Source organism: Pogona vitticeps, chromosome 15 (assembly GCF_051106095.1).
Source record: "Pogona vitticeps strain Pit_001003342236 chromosome 15, PviZW2.1, whole genome shotgun sequence".
Lineage (NCBI taxonomy): Eukaryota > Metazoa > Chordata > Lepidosauria > Squamata > Agamidae > Pogona > Pogona vitticeps.
The window spans coordinates 3,788,939-3,793,984 of record NC_135797.1 but is presented as its reverse complement, the minus strand read 5'-3'; the positions used below and the strand labels follow the sequence as shown (position 1 = coordinate 3,793,984).

Here is a 5,046-nt window from a genome sequence, read left to right as displayed (position 1 = left end):
CCCATCCTTCCTGTGGGCGGCCTCTTTCTGCACTGGAGTCAATGATGGAGTGGGGAAGGGAAGGAGTGGGGTGGGTAGGGGGGGCGGACCTGGGGGGGGAAGCCTTGATGGGCAAGGGGTTGGGGGTCAAGATCTTCTTGTCAATGGGTCCTCGGAGCCCAAGGCTGCTTCTTCTTTTTTTGAATGGCTCTTCTTTTGAATGACCCCCCCCCAAAAAAAGACAGGAAGGTGTAGTGGTTAGTGAGATGACCCTGGATTCAAATCCCCACTTGGCTGGGTCCTTGCCTGGTTTGAGATCCGATCCCCCTAGCCGAAATCAGCTTGGAATAGGGTTTCAGTACTGTTTACCTGTTGTTTTTAATATGGTGCTAATCATCATCATCGTAGAGCTGGAAGGGACTCTAGGGATCATCAGGAGGCACAGTGGAGGGATTCGATCTCCCAACTCTGCAGCCGGAGACCTTGACCCCCGAGCTATTGATCTGATCCTTTAAAATATTTGCATACTTATTGGTTTTAGTTTTAAACGTTGTCCTTTCAATGATGTCGACCACCTCGGCTCCCCTTGAAGGAGAAAGGCGGGGTAAAAATATTTTTAAATAAATAAAAATAAAAAGTACATGAAGCCCGATCTATAACGACCCTAATATGGCTTTCGTGGTGAGTGAGATGTTTCAAGAGCGGTTTTACCAGTTCTAACGCTCCAGTAGTGAGTTCCTGTGGCCAGGCAGGGATTCGAACTCAGGTCTCCGGAATGCTAGTGGTGCATCTGGTGGTGCCAGTAATTTGGCAGCCAGCACTTCCCGGTTCACAGAGAAAAGAGCCTGCCATCGGAGGAGACATGATAACGTGATTACCCTTTTGCCAACACGTGAGTGGACAGGATCCGAGCCTCTTTGTTCTACCTCACTGGGTTGTTGTTACGAAGCTGGAATAAAAAGGGGGAGCTTATGCCCTGCCTTGAACTCAGCGGAGGAAAAGCAAAACAGAATAGGGCCCCGTCGGCCTGTGTTATGGGGCGTCAAGTTAGAACCGGTCCTAATAGGGTTTTCAACACAATATTTAAGGAGTAGTTTCTCTGGCTGAGTGGGGATTTGAACCCGGGACTCGCAGAGTCCGAGCCTGTCACTCTATGCACCGCACCGGGGGTTCACGATCGGTCAAATCCCACTGTGTGGGTTTCACCGCACGGTTTCCGAGCTTCTCCCCATGCATCGAATTCATGCCACATTTTCCTTGATCAAATAAATCCGTAAGCTTTTTACGGATTTCGCGATGCGAATTTCTGAAGGAGGGCCTGGCGAAGCCGGCCAAACGGGCGAACCCACGGGCTGCGTGGATTCGTGGGCGAATCCACGAGAACGCCTCTGGGTGATGGTTTTCGGACTGTTCGCCTTTTGAAAGAGGCTCGTGGGCTTCGCCTGAGGTGCCCGATCGGTGCCCCCCGCACGGCGGTCCCGTAAGCCCCCAGTGGGGCATGTTTTCTCAGAAGCGGCCGCAAAAAAGCATGAAATGTCTCCTTCCTTCGAAATTCCCCTGAAATTCTGGGCTGCTTGAGGGCCGAAGCCTCCGTCCGTCCTGGAAGTGGACCGAAAAAGGGGATTAAAACCACCCAAACGGGTAAACATGTGCCAAAGTCAGGAGGAACCTATCCGGAGGGGGGGCACACATTATTAATAACACGGGGCAGCCGCTGTACGAGGATCCGAAGATCCTGCCCCTTTAAAACGAGTGGGTGTCCTTTTTTTTGATGGCAAGGAGCCCGTTCGGCTCTTACATTTCCTTTTCCAACTTCCACACATGAGATAAGAGAGGCCGGACTGGCGCCTGGCTGCTCCCAGATCCGCTTCGAAGGGGAAGCTGGCGAGGATTTGGGGAGGGGGGGCAGTGGCCCCTCCCAAGCCGGGACCCCACGGTTCCCCCCTTTTCGGGGGCACCCAGGCCCAAAATCGGGAGGCGTCGGGGAAAGAAGGAGCCGGCCTCCCCGGGGAAGCAGGAGACCGGACGAAGGGGACGCTGGCGCCAAGCTGGCACCAGGGCTGGTATCTGATCTTGGCCTGGTGGGCGCAGGACCTCGGGGCAGGGACAGCTGGCGGAGGACCCCCCAGATGTTCTCCTCTGGGGTGGATGGTTTCCCCAGCCCTTATCCACCCAGCTCCTGCTAATTTGCCTTTTTTTTTGGCTGGCGGGAGGCCCGGCCTGGCGCTGACCTCTGGGCAGGAGCCTCCAGGCCGTCTGGAGTTTGCAGTGAGAGAGGATCTTATCAAGGGAAGCAGGAAACGTCCTGGAGGAGAGATGGAGACAAGAAGCCAGCCCGGGAATGGGGAAGTGGCCAGTGCAAGAGGGAGGGAGAGATAAGGGCGTTCTCTGACTCCTAGCCTCCCCGATTCGAAGCTTGCCAGCGTTATACAACGGGGACACTCGGAGGTCCTCTAGTCTGACCCCCCGGTGCAGCTTTGAGATCCTTCTTCCAGAGCGGAGCTGTGATGAACTCCTTGTACAGTGGGGTCTCGACTTACGAACGGCTCGACATAATACGAACGTTTCGACTTACGAACTGCTCTCATAGGAATATATGGACTCGACTTGCGAACTTAGATTCGAGTTACGAACTCCTTTTTTTCCTTTTTTTTAAAGCTAAGTCACCTTAGGTTAAAAGGAAAAAAGAAAAAATATCCCCCCTCTAGTGGCAGGAGTCGGAATGGCAGCTTCCCATTAGTTTCTATGGACGAAAAGAGCAGATACGGATTAAATGGTTTTCAATGCATTCCTATGGGAAATGCAGATTCGACTTAAGAACTTTTCAACCTGAGAACTGCCTTCCAATACGGATTAAGTTCGTAAGTCAAGACCCCACTGTATCTGGGCCAAGAGCTGGGATTCGGCTCGGTGACCGAACCCTTTACAAGCTGCCTGGGTGGCTCAAGACCTGGCTGCAGAGCCCGACGTCGGAAGTTTGAATCCCCGCTGGGGTTCCCGGAGAAAAGGCAGCCTATGTAGCCTTGGGCAAGCAGCACAGTCCCAGGGCTCCCCCTAGAGGAAGGGAAGGGTAAAGCACTACCTAGAAAAACCTCGGAAAGGATGGTTGTAATCAGTTTTGACAACCCCTAATTATTAAATTATGATGAATCGTGGAGGGGGCAAGCATCTAGTCCTCCGAGGCCCTCACATGTCAGCTCCTGGGTATTGGACGGCCACAACCAGCTATGCCCTATCCAGCTCTAAAATATTTTTTAAAATACATTTTTTAAAAAAAGATTTGTTAAAAAGATTTTTTTAAAAAAAGATTTAAAAAAAAAGATTTCTCATGCCCTCTAGTGGCCAGATTTTTTAAAATTTATTTGAGATGTGTGGATCAGGAAATGCTGTCACAGGCCATAATGGCCTAGTGGGCACGAATGGACTTTCAAGCAAAATAAATAAATAAAAATTAATCTTAATTTTGGGGCGCAACCGCATGGCTGTTCTTTGTTGCACCCCTTCCCAAAAGAGACAGGAACTCTCTTTCCTTTTGCTCTCACTACTCTAGAGCAGTGCAATTCTCCAGTGGCGCCAAACGATGCTCCCTGGCCCCTCCTGTCTTCTTTCCTAAGGCTGAGCATCATCATAATTGTTTAGGGAACCAGCATCAGCTCTCCCGGGTAACTGGCTTATTATTACAGCCTGCCATGTGTGGTTGTTGTTGTTACCCATTACAACAGAAACTCCAAAAATGCCACAAGAAAGGAATGCTTTTTATTAGAAATAACTACAATTCCATACTAAATAGGCAAGCTTCGGAGTACTCCAGGTCACCTCATCAAGCTAGAGAAAAGTTTGAGGATAGATTGAAGCAGGGTCGTTCTTAATTTGTTTTGAAGATGAATGATATGTGTAATTTTCATCATATTAAAAAAGAGCTCAGAAGTCCAAAACATTTCTCTGAAGTTTTAGAGCTGTGAAGTCTGTCGTTGAAAATCTGTCCCGCGATGGAGAGGGAAGGGATCACATAACCCATGTTGCTGTTCCATGTGTATTGCCCTCCTTTCCATCTTAAGGGCCTGAAATGAAAGACAGGGAGAAATGCTAGCAAAGAAATTGCATGTTGATAAAAATACGGGGGAGAAAAACCGGGGTCCTTGTGTGACCCATGGCTGGTTCGAGAACATCCACTCCGGCAACCAGACTCCCCAGCCCTTGGCATAAACACGGCTCCTCGTCTGTGTCTACCGCCACACGCTTTTTCTAAGGGCGGCCAGCTAAATGTGCGGGCCTAGGGAGTTGCCCACCTCGTTGTTTGTTCCTGCACTACCACCAGTGGCCCATCCTCGGAGGTAGACTGCTTCTGAACCTGGAGGTTCAGCCTTGCCCGTTGTGATCCATCGGAGCCTCAGAAGACCCTTGCCAGATCGTACTGAAAAGGACCCCAGGATCCAGCGCCCCAAAGGGTAGAAGAGAGCCCCATTTATTTAAAATATACCGTTTTTTTCATGTATAAGACTATACTTTTGTCTAAAATCTTTAGAATAAAATTTGAGGGTCGTCTTATACATGGAAGTAAGCTGAGAAGAGAAAAAAAACAAGTGGAGGGGAAAGCAGGGATCAAAGCGATCCTGCAGCGCTTCGATCCCTTTCCCCCTACACTTGCTAAGCCCCACTTAGATTTCTTAATTTTGGGTTAAAAAAGGGGGGGCGTCTTATACATGGGGGCGTCTTATACACAGAAAAATGCGGGTAGTTTAACTTTTCTTTTGCTGCTGACAAGGGGCAAACACACACACACACAGCAGGCAGGCCGCGAAGGGGACCTTCTCCATGGCTCAGTGATATGGCAGACCCCCCCCCCCGTATTTTTCCGCCCGTTGCCCCACTCCGCCGCACAGGAGGGCCGGCTCGGTCCCCGCTCACCTTTGCCACCTTCCTGGCCACGAAGCCGCAGGGTCTGGGTTGAATCTCTGGAGAGGGTGGAAGAGAAGCCACACAGATCGCCCCCCCCCCACCGGGGAGGGCACGCATCCCGGGCAGGGCACGGCACACGCCAGACGGAGCACCCCTCCGGGCAGCTAA

The 5,046-nt window shown here is 51.0% G+C and overlaps 1 long non-coding RNA gene across 1 annotated transcript; it reads right to left on the bottom strand.

Annotated features, from left to right (window-relative positions):
- Positions 1–3,713: 3,713 nt before the first annotated feature.
- On the bottom strand, positions 3,714–5,046 carry LOC140702775 (uncharacterized). Its single transcript, XR_012082039.2, has 2 exons — positions 4,888–5,046; positions 3,714–4,040 (listed from the first exon to the last, which is right to left on the bottom strand). It is a non-coding gene; the product is annotated as an uncharacterized LOC140702775 (long non-coding RNA).